The sequence below is a fragment of the Erithacus rubecula genome, assembly GCF_903797595.1.
Source record: "Erithacus rubecula genome assembly, chromosome: 9".
NCBI lineage: Eukaryota > Metazoa > Chordata > Aves > Passeriformes > Muscicapidae > Erithacus > Erithacus rubecula.
In genome coordinates, this window is record NC_136660.1 from 18,363,732 (window position 1) to 18,379,008 (window position 15,277).

Below are 15,277 nucleotides of genomic sequence, written 5' to 3' on the forward strand. Positions count from 1 at the left end.
TCTAATTGCTCAAACCAGAGATTTAGCCAAATGTGTAACAGCCTCCTCTTATCCTTTAGGATGCCTTTGAGAGGGAATAAGGTGACCATGCACTGAAGCAGATGGTCCTGAATGGTTGTGGAGTCTCCCTCACTGCAGATATTCAAGAGCTACCTGGACAGAATCCTGTGCCATGTGTTCTGGGATGATCCTGCTTGAGCAGGAAGGCTGGACCAGATGACCCACTGGGGTCCCTTCCAGCCAGACCCATTCTGTGACTGAGAGCTCAGTGCAGCTGGTACTTTTCATATTGCATGACTGAAATACAGCCAGGACAAATATTCCAGTCCTGAATCCAGGTCAAGGTGTACTGTCACAAACAGTGCACACTGCTCTGCAAACCTGTGCAGATGTCACAGCAGACTTGAAGGAACTTCCACTTTCTACAGATGTATCTTCCTCTTGCTGTGATCTCAAAGTTTTTTCCAATGACCTTTCCCTTCTGCTTCATGGGAATTTTTTGGATGGTCAGTTAAGAGAGGGAGCCAATTCCCTTGAAACCGGCACCCTCTCCCACCCAAGGGAACACCTCCTTCGAGAGCAGCTTTAGCCATGGTGCTCTGGAGGAATCACCACCACCAGCAGAGATGAGAGACAGTGGTTCCTCAGTCGGCTCTCTATCACTTGAGAACAGATTGTTCCAATATGTTGTACTGGTTTCATGAGACAGACAAGTTTGGGACATTAGGTGTAATTATAGTGCAATTTCAATTAAGAGTCAAACTGTGGTCCAAAAAGGTGAAAAGGTCAGTGCTATATCTAGCAGTACAGCTGGATGGTGGTTTTGCACTTGGCTACAAAACTAAGGGAATCCTAACCAGGCCAAAAATAGCCCTGTCTTCAGCCATGATTTGCTGCCAAGCATCAATCCCAGAGCAAATTCTGAAAGGATATTTGCTGGGATTTACAGTTTAAGCAATGCATTATGCACTCCTTTGTTTTAGCAGGTTTAGGCTGCAACTTCCTCTCTTTCCAGAAAGCTTTTTTTTTACCTCTCTCCTTCCCAAGCTTTGATTACAAAAGAACTAGATGAAGAGATCTTCCTTTATATAGAGTGTCTCAGCTGTCAAGTTTTACATCATGGCAAAAAAAGAGAACTAGCACATCATCCTGCTGTAGCTTAAACAAGGATTTAAGGAGCAAACACAGGAGACAGATTTGCCAATTAATCATCAACGGTGGGAAATTGTCTCAGAGCACCTCCTAGGGGATGAAGTCTGAGAAAACATCTGGCAGGGAATTTGATGAAGCACTAACTAGGACAACAAGTAAGTTAGCAGAGCATTCAAAAGGCAATATAAAGGCAGCATAACTTGTTCAAACTCTAAAATTCTATCAAAAATTCAATATACTCAACAGTGATGGACAGTGCTTAACATCTAAATTCAAAAAGCTGGACCAAAGTGACATGAAAGACTAAGCAAAAGGTTGAATATGAAACCAGCTGAAAAATGAGGAGGAAAGCAGGGCTCAGTAAATTCCCATGGTGGCTGGAACCAGTACTGTAGATGGGTCAGTCCTGGCACCACAACTGTTTATTGGGGCTTATACAAGTGGCTTAGGCCATACACAAAGCACAACATCTTTACAAGAATTCAAAGAAATGTAACACAGGACAATTATTTTTCTTCAAATAGATCTTAGCCTGGAAGTAAACTTTTGGGAAAAAATTGTGTGGCTGCTTTTTTGCAGTCACAGATATGCAATCAAATGACAACAGATTACAGATTTAATGAAATCCTCAGTCTGGGTTTTCACATTGGATCTGCAAATATTCACACATGTCCATGAATGCTGCTAATCCCAAAGACTAGAGACAGAACAAGCCCTCCATCTGAGCCCCCTTTGAAAACAACCTCAGCAGGAATACTATACATTCTATTAAGATTTTGGCAGCTACAAATGGGAACTTGGTTTTAAAGCTGGGCCAGCTACAATGTCAGACACGTGCTCTTGTCAGCCAACCATGAAGTGTCATCCAATTCTAAGTGCAAATAGCCTTCTAGTGCCATGTACAAGGATGTCCAGGGGAGCAGAATCTCTACAGCCTGCCTCAGAAACAGAGGATACAGCTTGGGGAAGGGAAGGAAAGGCTGAGTCAGCCATGAGAGCAATGAATTTTACATCAGACTGGAATAGAAGGGCCTTTCCAAATAAAGCAGACAGCATGGAAATAAATAGGTCTTTATCTAATGTCCACTAAAATATAAGATTTATCTGGGCCAGGTAAAAAAACCTTCACATTTGGGCACAGAGAACTACGCCAGCAAAATCTGGGCAGAGATAAAACAGATCTGGAAGATGCAAGGTTCTGAACTTCTCACAGATATCATGGAAAAGGAAAAAAATCTTGAAAAATTAAAAAAAAACAATTGGCATGCTTTTACCTAAGTAACAACATATGTCCTGACAGCAAATTGTGGGTGAAATCAAACTAATCTGTTCCTTCTGGATTAGGCAACATTTTCACCCTATTCAACAATGTTGATAAAAAAATTGAATAGCTCAGATAGGCCTCTTGTCTAGAGATAAGCTGCTTCCAAAAATACCTTTGGTAAAATGGGAAATACCTCCATATCAGGAGATTCTAATTTATCTAGGTTTCTTATGAAAAGGTTTCTTATTTATCTATGCTTTCCAGAGGGTTGTCAAAAACTGTTGTAATCTGAGCAGAAATGAACTGATTTCATCTTGCTCATACTCATGAGAACTGCCATCCACTTCAGCACTTCAGCAGGACTGATTTACACACACACACAAAAATAAAGGAAATCAGTTGGAAAACTTCCTCATGGTTTTGAATGTACTAACTGTGTCTCTCAAATATGCCTGTGTGCAGTTGATAACAAATGCAGATCCATCATGTTGTTGATAAATGTTTTGAAAGACATTTAATCCATAGGCAATCCCATTATAGTAGAGAAAGGTATCTTAAAAGTTGCTCATGAGTTCTCCTTTGTAGGAAACACTTCCTGTTAGGACTGGAAAAACACCAATTTTATGGTTGATGAAGTAAAGGCAAGCACTGATTATGGGAGTGTCATGCCAATACAGAAGTGCAACCTTATTAGCATCAGCATCAAGGCAGAAATCTGTGGCAGCAATGCAAATGCAATATTCTACCCAGGTCTCAGTTATGGTGCCTGAGCCAGAAATATGGACAGAATAAAGAACTGAAAAATTTGGGAGTGTGCATGACTGCCCACAGCTGCACAAAACATGCAGGAGAAAACTGCCTTGCTTCAAGGCTGCTGGAGAAAAAGGCTTCCCACTTGAGACCTGCTCCCTAAGCCAAAAGGAAGACAAGCTGGTCCATAGGGGCCCAGAGCAGAAATGATTGAGTCAGAACCTTTACACACACTAACAACTTGAAGAAATTAAGGGAAGAGCCCAGGAAAGACTTGGCTGGCAGTTCTCAGCCTTCTGCACCTGGCAATGTGAGCTGCCAATTTGTTTGGATATCTAGCCATTTCCAGTTTGATGTGACATGGGAAACAAAACTTCTTGTCCTGACTGCTATTTGAACCTAGCATTTAAATCCCAAAGGAAGATGCTTCATTAAAGATGATAGTTCCCAACACAAGACACATACCAAACAACACCCCAAGCTCTGGCTAATTAACCTTTTATCTCCTAAGTTTTCTGCCCTTTTGCTGGAATCAAGCCATGCAAACACCCCTCTTGCTCCTGCACCTGGTTTTCCATCCTTCCCTGTGATCCCAGTGCCTTTGGCTCAGTCTGAATTCCCCATCTCCTCTAGGCCAGCCCCTTGCACTCAGTGTTCCTGCAGCCTGACATCCAGATGTGGAGCTCAGCCTCAGACCTTTCTTTTCCACTCACACTAAAGAGCTGCAGCAGCAGTTGACATCTATTTGGTTATACATTTTCAAAAAATCATTTTACTTGTACACATGTGATGAACTGAAAAGTGCTCATAACTTCTGGAAAAAGCAGACAGAGTCTCCAGAGTCTCCAGCTTGCCCCTGGGTGCAACAGAGGAGCCAGGACTCAATGTCTCACTAGGAATTTCTCCAGATCACACTGGACACAAGAATCAGTCCAGGAAGCCAAGCTGCTATACACAAACCATAAACTATCTGTCAACACCCAGAACTGATCCTGCCCAACTTTCTAAATAACCCAGACTCACATGGTTATTCTGCTATATCTCAGAACTCTGCAACTTTTCTTGGACTGCCCATCTCCAGTTATCAATATATTAAGACCCATATTCTCTGTACACTCACATTTTAAAAGCAGAAGCAGGGAATGAAAGTGTTACCCACTTCTAAAGCCCTCACTGCACAGAAGGTGTCAGAACAAGCAGCAGCCCACTGCCATTCCCATCATTCACATGAAAAAAATCATTGATCAGAAGGGAAGTTCACTGCTCCCAACATCTTCCTAACGTGCCTGATGCAGACAGCAGCAGAGCACCTCAGGACAACAGCAACCTGAGAATACAATGCAAGAAATAAATTAACAGCCAAAGCAAGGAATGCAAGGAATACACATGCATTTTAAATCAAAGGGTCCTATAACGCCTGCCTGGAACACTTGGGAAAACTAGACAAGTGTAGCAAACATGGAAATATTGTCCTGTTTCCAGGCAGTGAAATTAGTTAAGTCCTGGGCACATTAGTTACATAGGCTCAGTTTAGAATCTGTTTATACAGAACTAGGAGTGCATATCCTGAATTTAGATTGTACCTTTAATTTGTACAGCCTTCCTTAGGGCTTCAGATATCTTGAACACTAAACATAACACAAATAAATCAGATAAAAGATAGCAGAGCTGAATCCCCAAGAATAGGGGGAAAAAAAGACAGCAATACACCCTGTACTTCCAGTCTGGTTACAAACTGCAGTGAACAGCAAACTTTCCAAATTCTTTTGAAATATTTGAGTGCTGCAGGGATAGCATGATGGATTTAGATTCAAGACACTGAAGAACTATCCAAGAAAACTAAGCCTTTGATTCGCACTCAAGTAAATCTTCCTCTGGATTAATCTGCCCAGCTCTGAGATAACATGTAGATTTTTTTTTCCCCCCCTTACACAGGCTAACATAAACAAATTCCCCACATGCAGTGAGTGGTGGGGCAGCTAAAAGAAAAGCAGTTTATACTTTCCAAGGAACGGAAAAACACTTTGTCATTCACTCTGGAGTTTGGCTTTCAGAAGTGCTGCCAGGGCACTGAGTGTTTGATATTATCAGTCTGCTACCAAGAACTTCATTTAAGCACAGGGAGCTGCCTGCATCGCTGGGTGATTCCCAAAACAACAGGGCTCTGGGTAACATCACCTCACCCACTCCTGCTCTGCCTCTGTTAAACAGGACAGAGCAACTGAGCTCCAGCCTGAAGAAGCTGCTGGGTATTCACACAACTGCAGAAACTGGCATTGCTGGTTCCCAGAGATACAAGGCTATACAGGCTGGCAATTTTTCATCACTAAATAAAATCAGCCAGTTTACAACTGGTCATCACTTACTTTTTTACCCTCTTCTCCCATCAGCAGCAGTCTGATGTTCCACTGCTTGTTGCAGGAACAAGACAGTGTTCTAGGATGGACCAAGATGCCATGAGCTCTTGCCTAACCTGCACAGGTCTTATAGAAAAAGACATATCCTGATTTCTTGTCCCAAATTCAGTTTTGGTCAGTAAATCAAACCTCCACAGTAACACACTCTGCCAGTCCTGGCTGGACCCTTCTTTGGCCTTAAGCCCAGGCTGTGCCCAGGCTGCAGGGCTGACTGGCCACAGCCCCTGTGCCCTGCAGGCTCAGCCCAAGCTGGAGAGCAGCTCCCTGGGCTGGGCTCAAACCCGCTGCCTGGAGCCTGTGTGGGAGCACACGGTGCTGAGCTCTGCTGGGGAAAACATCTCAGCTCCTCAAAAGCATGCTACAAAATCCCTGCTGTGTCTGTTAGTTTGTTTTCCTCAGCAGCAATATTTTAGGAACAGCTGAGCACTCAGATTGCCCTTTCCCTGGGACTGAGAGCCAAGCAAACCCAGCTAGCACACACAGCTGCTTCTTCATAGGAGAGTGTTTTGCATCTGGCTACATCCTCGAAAGCACGGTGAGAAAACACGCTTGGATAGCAGTCAATTAACACAACAAAAGACACTCGAATAGTCCTTTCCCTGCTGAATGCTATCCCTGCCTCCAGTCTTCTGGGTTTCTACCACATCTATTCTCTTCATGCAAGGGAAACTTTACTTTTCTCTTCTTGGCACATCTCAGGCAGCACACTGCTTCCTAAAGGCACAGCCCTCTGGCTGGGACAGTCAAACCGAGCCCAAGGCAGCAATGTGGGCTCTTCAAGCAGCTCCTGCTCAGTGAGGTTCCATTGCTGACAAGCCTCTGCCAAGTGACTGCGTGTGTTCTGCACTGCTACAGTTGTGGGGATTGCAGGTGCTGAAGGCTCTTTGGCCCTTAGTCTGATGCACTCCAACATCTTTTCTTACATGGCTACATTGAAGCACCTCTCAGCAGTTTGAAACAACAAATCTTTTACACCTCTGTGGAAACTGGGTCCTGGACCTGCAGTGACCATCCCAGGACCACCCCACCTGCTCACAAAGGCAGGATTGGAGGGCAAACCCAGACCTGACAGCTCACAAGATTTCAGCAACAAATCACAAGCAAAAATCAGAACTGGCAAGAGACCCAAGTCTTGCAGCTCTCAAATCCACTCAAATTGAGGCAGATCTCTGCTGAAGATAAGCTGTAGCTCTGCCAGGAGGGAGCATGGACAGACGCATGGGTTGCTGTTCAGTTTCCCATACCTGAAAGGCTCCATTTTTACACTCCTTTCCAGCAATCGCTGTAGAAACAGCCAGGAGGTTACAGACATCAGCACATTATGTGGAAAGCTAAAAGAATCAAGAGAAGTAACTCATGCCAATTATTTTTCAATGTCCCTGGCCTCCACCTACTGCACTGTGCACAAACTGGTAGGGACCGAGTGGAAAGAGCAGACACCACCTCCAGCCCAACAAATCCCATTAGAACCAACTGACTGCTTAATTGGGAGATCCTGAATTCAGGGAGTTCAGGCAAGTATGGCATTAGATTATGTCTATATTTACATCTGTCCCAGAGGGCCACATTTCCTGTACTGCAAACCCCACAAGAAGGGGTAATTAGATTTTTCCTTCATTGATGTTTGGCTCTGTTACAGAGGCTTTGGCTTTTTGTTCCTGTAGGAGCTTCCCTGGGGAAACTATTTTCTTGAGTTCTACTTTCTCCTTCTGCCTGCCCTTTGCCTGAGCAAGGGTTAGAGTGGGCCCCCAAGCTGATCCTCAGGAGGGGTCCAAGGCTGAGGCTGGCCAGGATCCCTGCAGAGAGCAGCCTCCCTCTGCATTAGGCAGCACCTTGCTGACAGAGACCCTCCAAGGAAGGGCAGCTGCACAGCAACTGATCTACAGCTGCTCATTCCACACCCTATGGAGAAGAACACCCAGACAGATGTCCCCAATGCATTCTTGTGAGGCAGTGAGCATGTGCATCCCAGGGGTGCCAGCCTGGACAGATTCCCTGCAAGGCTGAGACTCCTCATTAACTCACCATAGCCCAAAGCTGGGTGCCTACTAGCCTGCAGATGTAGCAAATTAGACTACTTCCCTCCTAGATAGACTGGCTGGCACCCTCATGCTAAAATCTGAAGTTTTCCCAAAGGTTAACAGGCAAAGAGTTGGAGTTGTCTCTCATCCTGCACTCTTCATACATCATTTCAGCCTGAAAACTGTGTGAGCAGAAAAAGAAGTTTCTGAGAAAAATCTAGTGACTGTATGTGGCCTTACCCCTGCAGCACATTGTCAACACATTAATTCTCTTTTGGATAAAATTCTAAAGGATTCTGACCTCCGGCATCAGGAGGACTTTCTTTAACAGCCACACAGCCTGGCAGCCTGCTCCTTTGTTCATTCAATGCTTGCAGAAACTTTTCAATAGAATCAATAGCAGGAGCATACATCAGTTTCTTCAAATTGCTAATTCTGTCTGTAGACACTTCTTCCAGCTACTTGCAATCCATAGAGAAATCATCTGGGATATAGCCATGACCACACTTTACTGGGAGAAACACTTAAGCCTATAAAGTTCAACGTTCATCTTGAAAGGTTGTGTCATTGCAGGAGTTGGTCACAGCTGCATTGACTGGCTGAGTCTCTTGATTGTCACAAAACTGGTTCCAGGCAAAGTTTGTTGTGCTGCCTTCTTAAGCACACACACAACAAACATTCAACAGCAAGGAGATGAGAGCATGCAAAGGGGTCAGAAGATGGACTTCAGTCACATGGCAGCAGCATCCTTTCATTCCTGCCCCCTGTGACATGCATGAACAAAATGGAATGCATTTCATAGATAATGGTTCTGCTAAAGCTGGGCTTGAGGTATGACTTGCAGCACTCAGCAGGGCTGTGGAACCCAAATTCTGGGTAGAGCTGGGATGGTGGCAGAGTCCTCAGCAAAGGCACAGTGTCACTGTACAGGCCAAGACAAGGCACAAGAGAATCAAGGGGTTCCAGCAAATACTGGGGGTGTGAAGGAGGAAAGTTTGAACATGTATGTCAGGCAAGTTTCCCTGAAGGAACCTAACTGGCATGAAAACTTTGAGACCCTCTGTTGGCCTGAGCAGCAGTAACCAGTATCATCCTACTGCACATGGCACAACTCTCACCCCAAGTACCCCAGACAGAGGTTATGAGCACACAGCAGCTCAGACCCAGAGCAGATCAAATAACAAATGTATAAAAAGAACTACATTCACCCAGGTCTTTCCCAGGGGCTTAGGAAAGAGTAAGGAGTGAGTCCATGAGACAAGCTCAGGCACCACAGGGAGAAGAAATGTCCTGGCTACTTCTGGGCTGACAGTGCCAGCCTGACTCATCCCCAGCTGCAAGCAGAGCCTGAGCCAGAGCTACAGATGGAAAGGACTCAATGGGCTGGAGCTGAGGAGAAGGACAGCCTGCAGGAGCACTGCAATTCCTCTGTACAAAAAGCCTGAATGGCATGCTGCTCCTGGGATCCAAGGGACAAAGCTCAAAAGCTCATCTGGCAGCAGAGATTCAGCAAGGAGCAGTGCAGGGAGTTTGCAGAGGGATTGCTTTTGGGTAGGTCCCATACAAAATAAGCCTCTTAGCCATTACTGAGAAAGCAACTGAGCAGAACAGCGTTTTTGCAAAATTACTTCAATGCTGTTGAATTTACTTCTCTATGTAACACAGCTGACAAATAAACAGAAAACAAGATCTTTTAACAAATAGAACATTTACACATCTTAAAGATATTGCAAACCTGAAACACAGGTTTGCTTCCAAACACTAACAGAGACGAAAAAAGAACCCCATTTGCCAATCCATCCATCTGTGCTCAAGCTCCACCCCAGCAGCTGTAGTGCTTCAGTTCTGCCTAATACCTCTCCAGATTTATTGGATGCCCAGCTAAAAAGCACTGATTGTTCCCTGTTGCAGTATTTTGCCATGGGTGAGGAATGTGGGAGGGATCCATAATATTTTTATGACTATTAGATGACCTTCTGTTAACTTAATGGGATAAGTCACAGGGCCCTCCCTGAGAAGAGGGCAAGAATCCCTTGAGATGTATGCTCATGGAGAGGCATAGAGGTCAAACCAACAGTGGAGCCTGAACACTGTCAAGAGTTTTAATTATGAATTATGAATCTAGGTACTCTACATTGCTATTTTGGGAGCTGCTAAATTAACATACAAGTAAGAAACAGGAGGATCTTCTCAAAAGATAGGGCACTTCAGCCTCCCATCCATTAAGGGATGTGAAATTTTGAAGTTCTAACAGCAGTGATTTGTGGTGCCTGATATATCAAGGCCATAGAGCACCAAGGCAAAATCTTGCCTTCATTGCTCTCTTCATGCCAAGGGGAAAGCTAATCCCCCAGAAAATCCCTCACCAGCACAGATAATATTTCTTAAAATAGGATATCATGTCCCCTCTGTTCACTTTCCACACCCTGAGGAGTAAAATTGAGTGGCTTCTGACTGAAGCTAGATGATGTGATTTTTCTTCTCATAAGAAAATGTTGCTGGATTCAAACTGAGAGTTTTGCAAGCAGACATAAATCTAAAACAATAATAACTCTGGCTAGAAGTGCAAATATGAGAGTAAGTGAGCTTGGAGTCATTAAAAGAAAATTTTGCCTCTGGTCAAGACTACTCTTTTCTGCCTTTCTGAAAAAGGCTAAAATTGCCTTTGAATTTCATGCCAGAGTTGAAACAAGTTTAATCATAGGCTACAGGAGATTCACAATCCTGTGTTCCCCAATCATAGGAAATTTCATATCTATCAACTAAAAATGCTGCCACAGCTATTCCATAAGGATGTTAAGCCATTGAACTCAGGACAGTAAGTGAAATTTGTATCTGCTTGCATTCCCAAGAGGCAGCCTTAGCATCAGAACAGGAACACTAACCCCAGCTCCTCTCAGGGCTCAGAATACCCCACTGTGGATGGGAAAACCCCATTCCCAGGAGAGTGATTGGGGTTTCTGAGGGGCTCACCACAGTGGTGGATGCAGAGGAGAGGGTTTCATCACCTCTCCTTAGCAGAGCACTGCATTATTAGGAGCCTGGACAGACTGAAATTGCCTTCCTGGGAACTGCTACTCGTGTTGACTCAAGAGGAGTTGGGTGCAGATCGTGCTTGAACCTCCAAACCACCCTCATTTTCCTCAGCTTCCTTATTGTTCACCAGCAAAGCACAAAACAGGCTAGGGACTCAACAAGTTTCTTTTTAGGGCTGGTGGGTAGGGAAAGTTCAGTTTCATTCTCATCATAATTAAAGCACATCTCATCAGAGCACATGAGGCAATTTATCTCCTCACGGGGAGGGCACTGCTGGCACTCATCTGGTGAAACAATCAGCTGGGCAGAGGGTGGTCCTCAAGGTCTCCTTGTTTGTGTGGGGGCAATCCCAGCCAGGGCAGGGAAGCACCCACTGCCCTTCCACAACTCACAGCCAGCCTCAGTCAGCAGCTACACAAATCTGCCAAGGGCAATGAGCAATAATTTAGTACCATTACATCACAGATCAAGTGAGCAGCACCATCTCTGCCCAGAACCCCAACAGCACCAGCAAAGCCCTCTTTGGAGCAGGGTGGCCAGGGAAACAGACCCTGGAGCTTGAAGGAGACTTATGTACCTCAGACCTATGACAATTTAATTTACTCTTCTTATAGTTACTAAAGGAAGAAATCAGTTGTGCTGAATGCAACATTTCTACCAAATACAACTGGGGTAAAAAAACCTTTCAGCTGGAACCAAAGCTGTTTGTTCACAGACCAGCAGACCTCTCAGGTGAAAGGTCAATAGAGCTGCCGCAGGCTGTGTGCCACTGGAGATGCTGGCAGAAACAGATCCACCCCATTCCCTCTGTGTGTGTAGGGTGTGGGAGGAAGATGAATGCATGATCAACCTCTTATCAAATGGCTTTTTTCTTTCCTTTTTGGGGTGGGGGTGGCACTGGGCACTGGGCACTGTTCACAGAGGGAGGGAGTCATACAAATAATTTCCTGGGTGCTCACTTGAGAGACCTGAGTTAAAGCATTGCATCAAGAAACCATAGGACTAACTCTGGTCAGAGTTCTGTGGTGACTAAAATTTTTCATATCAGGATAAATATAGACAGATATAAATATATAATCCATGAGACTGGGTTGGTTTTGTGATTTCAAGTTGTATTCAAGTAAGAATGTTTGAAGAAGGGCCTGAATCTGACCTGGGTTCATATCTAAAGGTGGCCTCAGCTTCTGGTCCTTTTGCTCACAGCAGGAGATCTCAGCATTCATGGTCACACAGCCAAGCAAGCCCTGGAGTTACCTCCAGCCTCCTCAGTTTTCACTCATATCCTCCCCCTTAACTTCCATACATTTTATTCCATCCTCATTTTTAGCTTTCTAATTCCATGGTGGCCTCTCAAACATACTAAATATAAATGTGTGGACCCAGCTATGTAAATAAAGTGGCCCATGTGGTGAGCACACATGAGGGCAGGGGGCCTTTCCCATCGATGGGAGGGCTGATTGCCAAGCAAATCCCAAGATCTGCACTCCTGCACAGGGAAGGGAGCCTAAGATTTAGGAGCAGTCACAACTTTTTTTGAAACAGCTGGTATTTTTTCTGCCTAGGGTAGAAAATGACAGGCACTGGCACACCAAGATCTGCTTCCATCACCAGGAGACACAGACATGGAGGAGAGAGGGTCAGGGGACAGGGAGATATGCAGTGAAAAAATTTATGGATAAGTGGCATGCAACTAGAAGGGATTACCAGTCTTACATGTGCATATCACTGTTCATTGAGGTGCACACCTTAGGGGGACAGTTGGGTATAATTTGTTTGTGTGACTCCTTTGTTCCTTCCTGCAAGTACAGCTCTGACTCAGCTTTGAAAAATAAGTGATGAGGCAGCTGAGGCTGCCAGACAGCTGTGCCTCCATTTTCTGTGCACTGTCCCATGGTGGTAGGGGATCTGCCCCTCTGCCAGGCAAATATAATATATGGCAGAAACTTATTCCCATTACAGACTCATCTGACATGACAGGCAAATTCAAATTTACATACCAGCTTTCCACCTGGGGAACTGTCTCCTCCCTTCAAAGCACACTAGCCATGGCAGGATCTCAAGGTTTTCAGAGGTAAGCACCCATTTTTTCAGAAGTAAGCACCCATTTTTTCAGAAGTAAGCACCCAGTGCCCAGGCTGGGACCAAGTTGGCATCTGGGGTCACTCCAGGGATTTGTCTGACCTCACCCAACCTCCATGTCCAGGAGGTCTGTCTCCTTTGCTGCTCCTTCTCCTTGCTCTCAGTCTTTTCCTATTCCCAGCCCCAACTAGGGGTGATGTGACCAAACTTCTGGTTTTAAAGCTGTCTGCTTGAAACTCTTTCAGACAACACAGTAAAAGATATGATGGATCCTGCTATGCTTGTTTGCTCTGCAGCCTTTTGGAGGCAATGCCAAATAAAATGAAGCCCCAGAATAAATCCTGCTAACAGGAACACTTCTACAAATAACCTCAGCTACACAGCTTCCAAGTCCTTGAGCATTTCTACATCTCTGCAGCCAAAAACATATGTTTTGTATTGCTTCACATAAATCTCCCTGGTTATTTATCTACATAAACCCTTGTATAAATTGCTCACTGGGACTCAAAATGCAGCAAGCAGGCTCTTTGATGTGTCTCAACCCCCAGGTGCATCAATCACTGCTGTGCACACCTTATTTGCTCCCATGCAGGGAGAAGACACCAGTCCCCTTTGCCAGAAAAGAAGGCAAAGAGTCAAATGGTTTTGATGGATGGATGAATGTCTGTGGGATAAAGCTCATGCACAGAGCTTGTTTATACTGAGTTACTAGCACTCCCTCCTCCCACTTACTAATAAAACACTGCTCCACCAGCCTTCCTTAGGAAATATACTCCAGAGAAAGAGCCTGCACATGAATATTTAATCTCTTTGTGAGCTCCTTTTACACTACTGCATTTCCTCCCGTGGTGGCAATTTCTCTCTCTACGGGAGTAAGTAAAACAACAGCCTTGTTTTGTGGTGTTAAGGTGGTATTTTAGTCTTGTTACAGAATTACAGACCTGCTCCACACAGAGGTGGAACTCACCCTTCATCATTATAGCACAACTGTTGGTTCAGGGAATGAATCATGGGTTTAGGTTAGAGTTTAGCTGAGTAAGTTCCTTGATTAAGAGCTAGCACTGTATTTCACAAGGGAAGTGAAGACTTACAGACAGGCAGGCAAGATTCATCATCCTTGAGTAAGCTGTGCTGCTGATAATGCAGTGTGATACTATCTGGATCGAGCATCACCCTGCCTCAGTTTCCCCATTCAGAATGAAAATTAATCAGAGAAATAGAAAAACTGAGGATATTTACTTCATGCTGACCAGCACCCTTGTTGGCCTCATTGTTGGGTCTCAGTGATGAGAGTCAGGCTGCACACACAGAACACTGTAACATCACACTGCTCCAGGGAAAGCAACCCCTTGTGCATGCCCTCTCACACCTGCACATGGCTCCTGCACTGCTGCTGCAAGCTGCTGTCTCCCAGGGTAATGGCAGAAATTTTTTGTGGAGTGGAAGTTGAAGGGATGGAGAAGTCAGAAGAGGGGAGATGGAACCTTAGAGCAGCTTGGCCAGCAGTTCAAACACCTTCTGTGACAGCCCAAAGCTCCTATCCACTGACAGCTACTGAGGAAGCAGTTGCCTGGCTTTGGGAGCAAGCCACACTCTTTATCCAGGGGTCCCAGCAGCAGCTGAATTGCAAATTCAGACAGCAGATGTGTGACTGACTTCATGTCTCCTTCAGCTCCATACAAATAGGCTGAGGCTACTCTGGACTATCTCATGGGTCATTTTTCTGCCTCTGCACTCCTCCTGTGCAGTTACCACCTGGACTCTGCTTTTTTGTGGCCTGTGGTGTGAGGCTGGACTTCTTTAACTATGGTCCACTGCTACAAAAAACCTGTTATTATTAAAGTGGGGATGGTCTTTCAATCTTCAATTACCTCCCTCTTTGATTACTCCAGTCCCAAGGGACTTCTTGTGGGGTGAGGAATTTTTCAGTGTCAGTGGGAAAAGTGGATGTGTGCTTGCTGGATCCATGTGAGGTGAAATCCATGGCTCTCACATCCAGACCCCAAGCCATGCCCATATTGCAGCAAGCAATCCTAAGAACAGCCTTTTCCATCTGCTCTGCCTGGCTGTGTGTGCCTTAGTGATCATTTCTAGCTGCCCCTTAGATAATGCTAACCAACATACCCACCTGCTAAAGGACTTCCATCACACTCAGACTGGGAATGATTTAGACTTCAGCCCAGACATGGAAAAAGGAGATGGATCTATTTTTAGTGTGATAGTCCATTGAGAGGCACTGATGCCAATTTCAGCATGATGAGTCTCTCCCAAGTTCTGCAGCTGACTGATTCATGGTAGGGGGTTCCTGTATGTGTGGGCAACATGGTCTTTGTGACATGTCATCTGTGAGCACATCTGGAACTCCCACAGTTATTGCATGGGAGCTGTTCATAGCAAGTGAGCCTGACAAAGCCAGTAAGAAAGATTGAGAACTGAGGGGCAGCAGGAATGGAGGATGTGCACCAGGCACACCCCTGAGAGCTCCCTGGCAGCTCCCTGGACAGAAGGCTCATACATCTCACTGGCTGGCATCCTCTGCCCCTCATTAATTTGGGACA

At 45.1% G+C, this 15,277-nt stretch overlaps 1 long non-coding RNA gene across 1 annotated transcript in view; it reads right to left on the reverse strand.

Annotated features, from left to right (window-relative positions):
* The window catches only part of LOC306805278, a 38,033-nt gene extending 23,043 nt beyond the window's left edge, over window positions 1–14,990 (reverse strand). Inside the window, exon 1 of the long non-coding RNA XR_013775170.1 lies at window positions 14,848–14,990. This is a non-coding gene — a long non-coding RNA (uncharacterized lncRNA). The remainder of the gene's footprint in view (window positions 1–14,847) is intronic.
* Between the last annotated feature and the right edge of the window lie 287 nt (window positions 14,991–15,277).